We start from the raw sequence: 15,690 nt of genomic DNA, 5'->3' as shown, positions 1-15,690 counted from the left end.
ATCTTCCATTTCTCTGGTCCCGTAGGAGTAGATGGAATGGCTATCGACTATATCGCTAGCCTACGGTCGTTTACTCACATTCTTTGGCTTACGGCAGGGCTTCAGGTAAACCGTCGGAACGACACAATCCCATCTTTTCGCCAGGTGATATAACAAACAAGCGGGCATAGTGGTGAACTCGGCAACGATTGTTGGAGATAGATAGAAAAGATTCTTGGTTTGTGTTTCATTTCGATATAGCGGGAGTCTGAGAGGGAGAAAATAAATAATTAATTGTTACTTGGTGTCTGTTGGCATTATCATTATAGGAACAGAATAGATTAAAACAGTCAATAATTTGAGCATTGATTTTTTTGTACTTAATAACATATGAAAGACAAGATATGAAAAAGCGCCATTGCATTCATTTAGAATGCAATCTGCCTAAGAAAGTCCCGGAAATCAAATAGAGAAAACAAAGAAAATCTGATTTAAAATTTAGTAGTCAACGCACTAAGGACGCTTTGCCATCTCCAACGCATTTTTTTAAACTGATTTATAATATGTAATTTTTATTAAAAATTTTGTATTGAATTTTATTTATTTTAAATTTAAAATTAAAATGGAATATTAAAATATAAAAAAATATTATTTTTTTGCTTACAAACCTTGCTAAGTGTATCAAGACTTACTGTTAGAACGAAACAAAATAATTTCTTGTCCGTAATTTATTCACTCGGAGGTAACTTGTTGGTTAATCGCCAATGCAGCATTTCTGTTACATTACCATAGTGGTATTTTCTCAACAGGAACATCCCAACCGTACCACTGTCCCACGCTCTGCTCACAATAGTAGCGATGGAAACCGTCTTGGGCGGCGAATCGTCGTTACGCTCCCACATAGAAGAACCGTGTCTTGTACCGTTGCCGACGAGCAAGTTTAACCCTCCGTTTGCAAAACGGGGCCGGATTTTCTCGACGATTTCCCAACCGGAATTTGGTAAATATTATTAATGCTGCACAAACCTATCACCGAAGATCCCGTAGCATCCAGAAGCTCCCGAACTGGTTTAGATTTTACACGGCGTTCGCTTACTTACATCCCCACCGGGTGCTGGTTGTTGGTTGCTATGATCCGAAGATCATGTCTCAGCGCAAGATAAGAAAAGCGTACCCTTCAACAGTGGCCGCCCACCTACGAGCGGGATGATTATAAAACATATAAATATGTGCATATGCAGGTGCATTCTTCCGGATGGGGAACGACCGAGCCGGTTCCACTAATCGCCAGGCAAAACCAAACCCCGTACGGCGCACAACCCAGAACACGGCATGAAGCGGATGGGCACAGGAAATGGTAGTCCAGTTACATGTTGTTTGCGAATGAGAATGGTTGTGCATGCAGCCTGGTCGGCTGGTAGTAGGAATGTTGCTGTACCTACACCAAACCCACCGAGCAGTCGAGCTTCATGCTACTCTTTGCCCGGTCTGCTTACGGTACACACAATGAAAGCGCAAAGCGCGAATGCATTCCGAACGAATGTAATTTACGTGCCCTTTAGTGGAGAATTATGTTCAGTTTAGTAGTTCGAGCTGTATGCCATTTATTTCCTTCCCTGCGAACCCTTCCTTGGCTTGCTTCCGTCGTCCAAGACCACCACGGTGCTCTTATGCCACAATGGTAGTTTGTCCTTTTCCCAGCAGTTCAAGCTACGGGACACCGAAGTCTCGAATTTGGTGCGGTACGGAACTTTACTACACCCGTACGGGGTTTTGCCTTGGTCCAATTATACACTTTTACTACCCGACATTCTGTCTGTGCCCTTGTAGCTGGTACCGGCCGGATATGGAGCGGGCGTGATGGGGATGGCGTTACCTTTAAACCGATTATAAGATTCGCGCCGACCGTGGTTTAAACGTTGACCATAATTTAAGCTCTGGTTGTAGCTAATGCCTGCCCGAACTTTGTGTGTGATTGGTCGGGCAGACAGCAGGAGAAAAATATACGCGCAAAACTGCCTTCAAAAAGCGCTGAAGCATACATTCAGGAATGTTTGCTTCCAGTGTGCTGGCAACTACACTGCTTCCAATTTCTATGAGGTCAATCGGATTTCTTTCGCGAATGAAATAGTGTGGTTCCCGCCGAAGATTCAGATTCAATTGTGTATTCTGGGGTTGGGGCTTCTGGACTAATGGTTGGAGGATAAGGCTGCAATATTAGCGGCAACAACAGTCGCATCGACAGTTGAACAAGGTCAGGAAAATTTAGATCCTATCGAGGCAGTACTTACTGGTACACAGACTCGTAACAGGACTCCTTATGATCAACCTCGGCGTCGTGGTCCACAACGTTCTTCTGCCTTTGAGTTGATGTTCAAAGAACAGTCGCGATATCGCCGGAATTTGACACAGAGACGGTGGCGAGAATGACAACAGCTGCAACCATGGCGAAAGAAATATTTGTTTATACTGAAAAGTTTCCAATTTTCTTAGAGAATTGAAAGCAAGAGCTCTTTGACAATTCAATAATTCCATTTAGTGTCTCAAGTAATTTGTTTTATCTTAACAAATTCTGAGCAAGCTTCAGGCCGTTTTAAACTAAACCATAAACCAATTGTTGGCATAATTAGTGTGGCCCTATGACAATACGACGGAGAGCCATAATGCTGAAATATGAATAAATAGTGTGGCCCTATAGTAACTGGATGCAGTGTCAGTGGCTGCAAATTGCTGATGAGTCGTGCCGGGGGGAAACTGAACTGTATCCAGGGGCAGGGAATTATATGGAAATGACATGCAGAATTTCAATGAATCGGCCTCTACAGTTCCATCAGACAGGAAGCTTTCCCTTAATTTCGTCCTTAAAATGGATAATTTGAGTCGTGCGTGCGTGCGTTCGTGATCATTTCTAAATGATTCGCTGTTTTACAGCGCCACCTGACGGTCGGTATTCCGATGGGGAAGCCGAACTTCGTGACCGCAGTTGCAGTATCCTGCATACATTAAAAGCATTTTGTAATTCTCCCTTCTTCCATCCGCGGCCCCAACGTCAAACTATTCAACGTGGCTGTCAGTTAAAATTTTGCACGATTGTGTGCAGCACGCACGCACACTCACGCCGTGTTTGTCATTTTCGAGGTCCCAAGTTTCGTGGTGGCCCATTATTTGCATACACATACAGTATTGGGGCTTTATGGAATGCAAAACGCACCGAAGCTAGTGGGCTTGAGAGATGGAGTGAGCGCACAAGAAGGCAGGCCAGGAGAAGAAGAACTTGGGCCGTGCTGTTGATTGTTTTGGGAGGGGTGAAAAGTTTTGTCCGAAAAGCAAAGCATTTATTCTAATTTTCTCCCTCTGCCGGTTGCACCTTTCATCGGCGTTTGCTTCGGGTGGTCCTGTGGAATAATTTACCCGTGTGCAGTGAAATGTGCCAAAGTTGAATGCTATTTAATATTTCTCACTAACACAAAAGGGCCCACCGATGTGCTGGTGTTTGTGGATGTTCCATCGTGCACGAGGACGCAATCTGACCGAATAATGCATTCTAGGATGGCGGGTCGGATGGACGGAGCTTCGTGAGTGGCGAAATTATACTACAACATGAAGCGATTTTGAAAACGAACCTGCAACCCGCTCATTATGAGGTAAAGTGTACACCATGTTCTTCGCACACACATACGTGTGGCTGTGTTAAATTGCAATCAAGTGACAAAATGTAATAAATAATTACAATGTTGCATAAATTGGCAATATGCTGTCCGCTGCTTCTGTCCGGTTTGATTAATGCCGGTAAATGGCAAATACCAGGGCGCGTCACAAATTAGGGTGTACGGACCGGGTCCACTGGAGTGAGTGATGGATGAGTATGGGTGTTGTGGAGCGGGAGCTAATGAAATGTTGTCGAATTGATTTTCATTGTTGCAGTGACTTACATGCTCCATGATGTCATAATAATTAGGCAGGTGGTGGAAAAAGCAGAACAATGAATATTTGTTTGGAGTAAGGCAAGGGTTCTGTTAAACAATGAATGTGATGATGATGGTGTCGAATGGCGTGTAGTTGTGAAGGAGTGTGCATTGCAACACCTTTAATAAATTTACTAAAAATATCTTTTACTTTGTAATGTAACTCTCGCTGACAGGACAAAAAAAAGTATTGATTGAACCTGTAAGGCAACTAATCAATAAGATATATTTTTAGGATAGAATGAATGAACTCTGGGAACAAATAGATTGAACTTTTACATAACGGCTTACAAGGATAGGCATGCCCTTTGAACAAGTGAAAAGAATTAAGTCTTTTAATTATTTATTTATTCATTCTTAATTATGACAAAACCATGGCTTTTTGTCATCACAGCTTGTGATGACTAATTTTTAAGAACATAATAAGGCATTTCCTCCTTATTCTTTTACTTAATTATTTTACTCCTTATTTCTTACTTAATAGAGTACATTACATAGTGCTAGTATTATTGAGGCTAAAAAGTAATTAGAAGGGGATAGCATCATCATAATATGATAATAAATTTATCTTTAGTTTAGACAAAGAAATCATAGATCATAGAAAGAAGGGAAACAGCAGAGAAAATTGAGATAAGCTTATTTTATTTATTTTTTTTTATTTACAATTGATTATGACGGTCCAATGCCGTATTGTCTTATTTTCTTTTTTTATTTATTTAAAAAAAAATAAGCTAATGGAGGCGCCCGGTGGTACTGGCATTGATCTTCGCATGGCAGGACCGGAATTAAAATCTCATCCGGACTGTCCCCCCGTATTGAAAACTACGAGATTTCAGTAAGTTTAGTAAGTTATTAGATGGCTGGCGTGACCTAGGTCCGTTAAGCCATGAAGAAGAATTTTTAAAATTCATGTTTGCTTCGGTTGTACTTTTATAACTGATTTAAAAAAATATATGAATAGGGTTTTTTTAGGATCGCATGCTGCGTTTTTATATAAAGTGCTTTTAAAATATGTTTTTAGAACTACAGTACAGACTTATATTATGAATGTTGTGTTTTTCAATTAACAAATGTTAGTGAATCAGTTAGAAATATAACGTAGCGTCAGACAAAAATGGACTTTATAATCTTTGATTTTAAAATTCTCTGGAACATTCGAGTGGAATGCTTCTTTTGAATGAATTCTAGGAAATACTCTAAGATTCTTGGAGTCTGAAGGCATACAATCACTAGCTATTGGTATTTTTTTACAGTATTACAAATGAAGTTTACACTGGACCGTCATAATTAATTATAAATAAACAAATGAAGTTTCCTTTGTTTGTCAAAATCATACACAACACATTGTACAAATTTGTTTAGTAAGCAATAAATGCAATAAAATAAATGATATATTAAATAATTATTAGTATATTAAGGTTCCTGCTTATTCGTGAAATTGAATGATTTGCTGAATGGTTTTATTTTAACATATTCTTAATTAATTGCTATTTCACACTTACTACCACCACTGTGACAATGAGCACGGTAGAGCAAAACGAGATCTCACTTCAAAGCATGTAGCGGGCTTGATGGTGCGATCGGATTCGGAAAACGCGAAGTGATGAATAAATTTGCAGAACATTTCATCGTAAATCCCGATGGGCATTTGCATTTTGCGTTTCCTGAGGTGCCCGATTCGGCTAGCAAAAAAAAAAAAAAAAAACGCCAGCCTCATGCGTGCAGAAATGTTAATGACGTAAGGTAAGCTACCGGTAGCCATCGTAGGATGGTTCCTTTCCGTTTTTATTGTCCCGAAGCACTCTATTCCTTGGAAATATGTTTTTTTTGCTTCTTTCGTTGCTTTTTATCCTACTTTATTCACTTCGAAAGGGCGAGAACATACCGCCGCGTAAGGAAACGTGAGACACCGCGCACTGGGATTAATCCGCAACGAGAGTGTTCCGCTTCCGGCGGTTATACATTTCACGTATACGTGAGTTGGTGTGCGTGTGTGAGTGTATTTGCTTCATTCCATGTTGCTCACGTTTGCAGTTTTCCGGCAAAATTCGCTTCGAGAGGCATAGGTTTGCGTGGATCGTGTTCTTCGTGTTTGCCGGACGGTTGAGATGGCGGGTTCCAGGAGCTTCCGACTACGTTTTTCGCTTCGCTTCGGGAAGCAACTTTCCTAATTTAAATATTTCCGAAGACAGTGTGGTGTGTACGAACGTATGATACAAACCGGAAACTTGATGCTGTTTGGCGAAGTTTGTCTGCGAAAGACGGGCTGGATTTTTCTAGGCGTCTAGTCATGTGGCTCGGGTGGAAAACTAACGGGCGATAAGTACCAGTGGAGCAGGTTTTTGCACACACCTTTGCAATGCAACGGTGTGTAGTAGAAGATTTTTGCAACTTCGTTTTACGGTGTGTGGCTTTGTGTGTTGAGTTGGATAGTATTTCTTCTGAGGGACTGTGTTTGAGAGTGTAGAAAACGATACGTTTAAAGAGTGTGTGTTTTTGCTGGAATTGTTATTTAAGTTGTATTAGAATAAATGATACTTCATTTTAACTTTATAAAAAGCTGTTATATATGTTTGTAGATTTGCCGAGTAAGATCAACAAAAATACATTTTGTCATATTATTGAAGTAGTTAAGGTAATCGAACGCTTTGTAATCTAATTTTCATACTACTAGGCCTTTTTTTTTGGGCTATAAAGTGAAATATATATTTTTTTATGAGCAAACACATGCTCCTATAATCGTGCGGTGGAGTTTTCATCATAAACTAACGCGGAAATAATGTTGTTAAAGTTTGTCAACATAATTTTACTTTGAAAGACATAAAATTGCTTACTTTAAGGAGTACTTGAGAATTTACTTTAATGATTAATATTAAAAATATGTAAAAATGTTTATTGATAAAACAATACATAAAATATACATTAAATTTCCCAAATAATGTTTGAGATAGGAAAGTTATTTAAATATAATCATGCAAAATTAAAGTTTATATTAAACAGAAATGTATTTCTTAATTATTGCAATTGCAATGAGAGCTCAATTAAAGATGGAACAAAGCTTTTCAAGCTCTTCAGCACAAGAAATAAAACAACACGTTCCAGACGGAACAGACAAATCGAAATGAAGATAAAAATACGCTTGCATCATTCTCATTTGCACTTCACGAAACAGAACTTCGTCAGCCACTGTGCATTCTCATCTTAATGAACATTTTTTTACTGTAGAATTTTTCATCCCAATTGCTACCGGTCTTCAAGGAAATAGTGGTGAAGAAGCGGCATAACAGCATTCTTTCGTGAACTGTTCAAAACATCGCTTGGAACAAATTCCGATCGGTTAGTAGACAGACGGGTTCGCTAATCCTACCCCCTTTAGGCGCCCCGTGAACGATATATTTCGCTTCCGAGCCATAGTACCGGCAGAGCACGAGAACCATTACCTTCTAAGGTGAGCTGTGTGCAACTAATGAAAGAGGATCTTTACTGAATTAGTGTAGAGGAAAAAGGCAAGGAAATGGAAAAAAGAACATGAAACCCAGCTAAAAAGGAACTACGATGTTAAGTAATGGAAGAAATTACCGAAAGAAGGAAACGAAAATGAGCGAAAAGAATTGTAAAATTAATGTTCCTGCGGTGTTGGTAACACACCAAAACGGGACGGTAAAATATCTGCTTGGCGTTGTAATCGCATACCATCGTAACTGTCCGTTTCAGTTCGATTCTCGCGTTCCGTGTCGTTTCCGCGTGTGTTGGGTAGCATTTTTACTTGGGTAAAAATCTTTCACCGGCGTGCCACGTTTCTTGCCACGGAAGAGCATCCTTCCCGGTAACGGTTGACAGTGGTGGGATTAATGGAATGAAAATCATTAAACCCATTCGAAAATTTATCGCCCATTGCGACGGTCTTGAGCATCGCTTGAGACCTTTCCTTTCACCGAACCTGTCGACGTTGATCCGGTCGATACGAACGAACCCGTTGTGTAAGGATGAGAGGTGTAAATGAGGCAACGAAATGAGTTCGGTGCCATGCTCGGTTGAGAGTCGGGCAACCCTGGATATTTTCCAACAATCTTTCAAGACGATGTAAAGCACGGTTAGAAATTGATAGTGTCTTCAAGTGTCTACGTTCATAACAGTCGACGACGATCGGGGCACAAAGCAGCACGTACGAAAAGGTCCAGCTGTTTGGCAACAGAGTGCAGTTGTTGAATATTTCTTGCCACCCGTGCGAGCAAACGAGCGAAAGACAGATTTAATGGCCACTCTTGATTCGCAGCCCGTCTACAGTGCGAAGGAAAGCTCGCAGCCTGATGAAGTTTAAAATCGAATTGCCAAAGTTACTGTGCCCACGCAGCAAGTGGTGGGGATCGTGTTGGGAGCGTGGAAAAGACCTCCGTTTTTCTAGCGACGGGCACGTTGAATTGTAATTGTGCACAATTAAAAGATGCTATCCAAACACTTTGCCACAGTGGCCGTTTTAATGACATTGGCGCAATCGAAACTCGCTTCCGTTTCGTGCGAGCGTCACGTTACGCGGTGGAATCATATCGCTTTTGCTTCGGTTTTAATATTAAGCAGCTTGGTTGACGCATCATTACGATCGTTTGATTGGATGGATTTGTAAGAGGTTCCCTCTCTTAGTAAGGGTAGCATTGTGTGGGTCGTTGGTTATTTAATTAATGGTACGTTTTGACATGAGATTGAAAAGCAAATACTTTTTTGGCAAGAAAAGTAGTTTGCTCTGTGTGTCTCTGAGCTTTGCCTTTGAGATGCAATAAAACAGTGAGATAATATAGCTGTGATTTCAAATATCAATCCTTAAAGACTACTTTAAACTCCTAAACGTAATGCAACTGAAGGATCTTGATAATAGTTTCTGAGTAATTGTGCACAGGCGGTGCTTAATTGTGTAGCGTAAATGCCTTGTCGCTAATAGCAAAGCATTCGAGCTGAATTAAGAGCGAAGAGGTCATTTTTGGCATTTTTCCAGGGACTTAAATCTATCTAGGCTGTTTGAAAAATTAGGTGAATTCATTGACGAGTTTTTCCTTTTGCACGATTTTTTTGAGAGGCAACCGAGAAGTTTATTATGTAGCCTCGGCAGTAATGATAATTTATTTTAGCAGAACATGTTGCTCTTGCGATCGCTATACTGACTTCTGTGTTGCTAGCGGAATACGCCAAAAAGTATGCAAATCGATGTATATCTTAATGCCTGTGTTAAGCCGACTAATATGATTGAGGCTTCTTTGGAACATAGCGCTCAAAAACTAAAGAAAAAGCAGATATCTTGATGTGTGAAGATGGATTGAAATTCAGTCAGATAGTTCATTTTTCCATAAAGAAATGTTGATTGAATTCACCTCTTAATCTCCAAAAATTCCAATGAGTTTTAAAGGTATCAAAATATTTGTCCTAACATGTCTCATAAACCCTTAAACCCACCGAAGTTGTGTTTATTTTTCACACAAAAATTTTCAGCTTTGCTTTAATTTGTGGATGCTCCCATGGTGCAAAGTAAATGCAACCCATTTTTTCCACCAGAACACGTTTATCTCCTAAATGCAGCTCACATTATGGTAAGCGGAAGATTCACCAGCAATGGAGAAGATAAAAATGGTGCCTGTATCCAGTATTTTTTTTCTTTCGCTCCACAATCACGTGACACAAGAATCGGGGGTAAAGCAGTAATGAACACGTTACGTGATATGTGCAACATGGAAGCCAATATGTGTGTGTGTGTGTCCATTCAAGGTTTTATCGTTTTTTTTTCACAACCCACATCTCATGTCCACAGCGCCCAAATGCCAATGGTCGGTCCGAGGGAATTGCACCACGTAAGAGCTTAACCGTGATTCGCTCATCTGCATCCGAGCGGTGATCATTTTATGCACATTGCCCTCCCTTTTTTTGCTGTATTTTACATTTCATCCTACAGTGCTTTGGGATTTGCGATTTGTGTCCCGGGCCATTTTTTTCCGTCACCAACACCCACTGGTCCGTTTTTTCTGGTTTGGCTTTCGTCCTGTTTGGTATCTGTGTGCAGGAAATAAAAACGAAAAATGTCATCTACCCTGCTGGGGTTTGTGAACCACCAGGCGTCTCCATTTGTTGTCATGTCGCATGCTTCACGAGTAACCGGCTGTTTCCATCTGTGCGATTTCTGTGAGCGCTGAGAAACGAGGAGCGAAAGCAATATGAAGTTAAAAGCATTACTTTCGAGAAGAAACACCCTGCATCACTTCATCATGCATACTGTGTATGAAATGATTTCAAAAATCGTGACGCGCCACCGGCCCAAATGTTGTGCCGCGCTTGGAATTTAGCTGTGAATGAAAACGGGTTTTATTTGCCCAGGGGTCGTCGCTACGGTACTGGACATACGACAACCACTTACGCTGGTACTGCGGTTGGGTCACTCAAGGGAAATTCTTCCCCATCGCACTGGGAAAGGAGGGGTAGAAACAGAATCCAACCACAATAAAGGGGATTCATTTTTTGTTTCTGTTTTTCACACGACAAGTAAGGTTGAGGGTGACGAGAAAGAAATGGTTCTCTGTTTCGTTGTCTATTTGTTTACCAAACTAGAAGAAGAATTTAAATGGTGCCCATTTGGTGGTAGAATTTTTAAGCAAAAAGTGGCATTTGTGGCAGTGTAAAATCGCTAAAAATCATTATGTAAGGGGAGAAACGTTAGAAAAAGGGGAAAGAGCGGAAGGATAAAAACGAGAAACGAAATAAGCGAAAAGCGATCCTTTCATTGTATTCCTTTTCGAAAATAGAAACTATACCAAGGGAGAAGCTACTTTTTTCGATGGCTTAAGAGTGAACGCAAATGAAACCATTATCCGAAGAAGCATCTGATGGCTTACCACATCGTTCGTTTGGTGTATGGGGAATTAGAAGTGTTTACATTTAGTGGCACACCTCAGTTGTTGGATTGCTTAGGATCAGTTTTTTTGGAATGGATTAAAATAGTTTAAAAACGGTCTGGTCGTTCTTCCCTTAAAGAAGAGCATAAAAGTGTTTTAAGAAACTAGAATAGTAGCAAAAGAATTATTTTTGGAGAACCCATTGCAGAACTTGTTGGTACCACGATAGTCGGTTGGATAGTCCTCACTACCGGGGAACGGCTTGGATATGATTTGAGTGTGGTGCGGTGAAACCATTCTTTGAGCTTATAAAGATAAAAATAAAATAATGAATAAAATAAAGGTGTACGATCAAGCGTCATGTTGTAGCTGTTTGACTATACGAGTGTGGTATTATTGGGGCAAAAACCAAGTTATTTCTTGTAAAGACCTTATGCAGTGTGATGGTCTAGAATTTCCCATAAATTTCAATACAAGATGAAAGAATAGAATACACCCCTTTTTAATTATTGGCTTAACTAGGAACACAAACCATCGACCTCAAATGACGCCGATAGAAAAATCGATCCATAAAAACCAAACTCACACTTACCCTCGTAATGGAAAATGATGTTCAAATTGCAGACAAAACCTATCGTGTTGTATGGTCGAAAAGTCAGCACCACCATTACGCCCAATAAGTGTTCGCACAATGGCCCTATTCAGCAGTGTCTGTGTTTTTGTGTGGTTGAGTGTGTATTTAAAAGCACTTCCCAAAAACCAGACAGCGAGTGAAATGTCAAAAACTCTGCGCTCGCCATATGTACAAGCGTCTGTGTGTGTGTGTGTGTGATTTCGCTTGGTAATTATAAAATAGCTTTTTGGCGGCACCGAGTATGGTAACCGTATGCATAAACCACAGTACCACACCACACACGGCAGCATAAAACCTTGCCCCGGAAAAAGCCAGGAACGCTCGGAACCAAATGTCCCGGTAGCTCAGCATTCATTACGAGTGCCTTTATTGGAGTTTTACTACGTAATTACTTAATCAAGTGATGATAATTTTTATCAGAGCCACATTCACCGCGCTGGCACTCGCAAAACAGTGCCAACATACATGGCGGGGGAACGAATGCGCCGCGAACGTTGGGAAAGCACCGAGTGTAAAGGAAGAGACAAAGAAAGAAAGAAACAAACCTGACCTGTGCACGGGTATATCAACGGCTGGGCCGGTGTATTCTGCCATCATTAAGCAAAATGATCCAATTGCTTGTACCATAATGAGCTCTTTTTGGTGGAGCGTAGATTGGTAGGGAAATAGCTTTAATTCGGTGCTGACACGCTCACGTATGTGTGTGTGTGTTTTGGGGGCAAACAGAGTGGCCACACAGAGAGGATCAGTGTTGCGGTTTGAATCTGGTTCCCCGGAGGGGTTTCTCCGGCCAGGCTTAAGGAACGCCAAGTAATTAAGCCGTATATTTTCGGATATTAAGTCTGTGTGGATAGCAGGCGTGCTGCGTTCTGGTGGGGTTTTTCGGTAATGTGGAGTGTCATTATGAGTGTATTGGTTACCGGGCGCTTTGCGTAGGTTGATGAGAAGTGGTGAATCTTTTTGTGCGATTAATTTTAGTGTTTGTGCTATATAGAGATTTGGAAAGTAATGATTATGTAAACATTAAACGTTTAATTAATTTGTGCAACTCAACGAGAGTACGACGAAGGGAGAGAAGGATCTTTACAGTATTATTTTCCCACATTGCTCCTGATTGAGTTTTCTCAACTTTTTTGCTATCTTGATTATTCAAAACCTGCTTACCTTTTGATTTGTAAAATATTTTTCTCAATTGTTTCTATCAATACAGCTCAAAGAAAAAATATATTAAAACACCATTTTCAAGTCAATAATTACGACTTGTTTATTTTTTTTTTCCACGATTGTTGGTCGAAGCGATTTTCGACACGGTTGTTTTTTGTTTGGTTTTTGTTTTTACTTTACAGCATATATATATATAAATTTTACATTTACAAATGTAAATAAACTCAACACAGGAAACAATGGTAATGGTACACCCGTCTAGCCTGAAGAGGTACGACGAGCAGTACAGATGTTATATCGCACTAATTTATAATGTGTTCCTTCCGAACCCTTGTACGTACGGATACAGTCGCTTTCTGTTTTGGTGGTATTGATTGGTTCCAATTCCAGGTTTTGTTCTGTTTCCTCTTCCCGTTTTATACTGTTTTCTATTTTTCACATTCGCTGAAACTTTGTTGTAAGGTCTTTTGTGTGCATTTGTTTGCTGATGCTCGTTTGTGCTTATTTTCTCTGTATTCTATTTCTCTTCTTCTTGCTTTGTTCATTGTGTATGTCTGGTAAACTTTGCTTTCACTTCTCTTCATAGTTTATGGTGAAGTTTTGTTGTTTTTCGCCCGGTTGTACCATCAGGAAAAATCACCTTCACTGCAGTTGTTCAAAACAAAGCAGACCCGGAAAACAAAAGCGTAACGAAAACTTAACCTTTGCAAGCTACCTGCATGCGACTGGACACTTATAGTTTTCTGCTTCTGTACGTTACTCTTCGATTTTACGATTGATGTAGCAGAATTTATATGCGCGTTTTGTTTTGTTTTTCTAATTTCAAATTATACATATTTTGTTATACTAATCTTTGAAAGCACCACTCAAAATGTTTTTTTTATCTTTCGTTCGTGTTCTTGTTCTTTACATTGGACGTACAAACTTCGTTTCGTTCGATCGCATTTTTCTCTGCGAGTTCTGGTTGTTTTGAATGGCTGTGTTTTACTTTTTAATTCTATTTCATTGACATTGTGTTAGGTTTTTGTTTTCGGTTTGTTGCGTGAAGTGTTTTAAAGAATTAGCAAGAGTTTCAGTAATCTCTCGTTTCTTTTTTTTACGCCTTTGTTAGAATGTCTTGTTTCCTCGTGTTTTAGTGTTCGCTTCTTACCTTCTTCTGTATTAGTTTTTTTTTCGGTTTATCTTAACAAATCTACTCCCCACTTCATATCCTTCAATAAACCAGTGCATTTCAAAAGAAGTGTGAAAGTGTTATTTTTCTCCCTTCCCTTCCTCTCGCTGTTTCCATACCACAGTTTCGTTTTACGAAATGCGATCAAAAGTACGTTTGGTTTTTTAATTGTTTTACTTCTTAAAAAAACACTATATGCAATATACATATACTGTATATCTATACCTATACGAGTTGTGCTGTAGCTTTCGTTTGCTCCGTTTCTCTTCTTCGCTTCTCATGTTTTGTTTTTGCATCCTTTAGACGTACTGGTTGGTTTAGTTTACTTCTCGTTCATCTTTATCTTTTTTTTTTTTTTAGTGTTCATAAGGCATCAAATTTTTCATGCATGCACCATCCGCACCACTCACCATTCACTCGCATACTATCATTCACACACACGCACACGTATCGCACACCCACGCTGCTGCTGTGATCGCATTTGCAAAAAAACACAATCACAATGGCTTCTTTCTACTTTCCTATTCACAATGGTTGTATAAAATAGCTGTTTGTGTTTTTTTACTATTATTTTTGTTTTCGCCAAATTTTCCTCCCATTTTTTTTTCTCCTTCCGTCTAGTAGGTTGGCGGTTTCAGTGTTTTGTGTTTGCTAATTTTGCAATCTTTACAGTGCATTGGATTTGAGTTTCATTGTTTTTTCGCTTTGCGGTGAATTTACACGCGTTATCTTCGCAAAACGGTTGCTTCATTGTCCTATTAGTGCCGCAGTTCGATTCGTAATCGAACTGGTTGCCTTTCGGAAATAGCCCCTCGCCCCCTCGATTCCCACGGCTGCAGTTAAATATCTAGTTTGGTTTTTTGTTTGAATTATCGATTCGATCATATGCATAAGAACTTTTTACAGCTTGTTTCAGGGTGTGTTTGTGTGTGTGGGTTTTGTTTGTTTGTTTGTTTTGTTTTCAATTTACGCTCTAGTGGCTCTCTGCTTTCATACACCGACTCATGTAACCCGGACGTTTGTTAGTTTTTTCGAGCTAATTTTATGTGAGGGGATGATTTTGATCGAGTGGTTGTGAGTTTAACTTGAAAAGAGCTTTCAGAAAAAAAGCTTCTAATAACATCCACAAACAATTTTAATAAAAAAAAAATTCCAATCGTTATCGGATTGAAATGTTCACCATTTAGCATTTTCGCGACGAAAGCTCTGGAGTTTGGAACGTATGAGTACGTGTGTTTGTTCCGATAAGATTGAAAAGTTTGGTCACTTTCATTTCCCACTTCCAAATCCAAATGCTACTAGCACTAAATATAATCAAAAAGATTTTTTTGATTGAAAAAAAGCGAAAGAGTTATGCGCCCTTTATGCAATTTAATACACTAGATTTAGAGAAACAGAACCAGAAACCCTATTTGTTTTTTGGTTTGGTATTGATAAAGTTTGGTATAATAAGCACATTTCTTTGTTTGCAGCTATTTCATTCTGATTGTGTAAAGCTTTTCCCTCTAAAAAAATGGTTTTGAAGAAGTGTTTTGTTTATAGTGGTAACTGACGGTTGTGTGAAATCAATTTTATTCCTTCTGGTTTTTTGTTAACAGATATATCTTTGTGTTTATTTGTCACCAATCAGTTTAAAATTAAATCCCTTTTATACTTAAAATTAAATCCTCTTTTAGAGAGCGAAACTTAACCGTACGAGTGTGTTACGAAAACATTTACATGATATAGAAACACAAGCATACTTAACCTAACTCTTTGCTAAGATAGAGATTTTAGCTGTTGATGAAAAGTAAAAGCTTGAAGTTTTGCAAATAAACAAACAAGTGCAAGCTTGCATGACTCGTTTCTGGTATCAACTGGTTACCTCATTCTAACTTACCGCACTACGCACATTCGGCAGCTTTG

This window comes from Anopheles maculipalpis, chromosome 2RL (assembly GCF_943734695.1).
Source record: "Anopheles maculipalpis chromosome 2RL, idAnoMacuDA_375_x, whole genome shotgun sequence".
NCBI classification, from domain to species: Eukaryota; Metazoa; Arthropoda; class Insecta; order Diptera; family Culicidae; genus Anopheles; species Anopheles maculipalpis.
The sequence above is the reverse complement of the archived record's forward strand: the minus strand, read 5'-3'. Positions refer to the sequence as shown.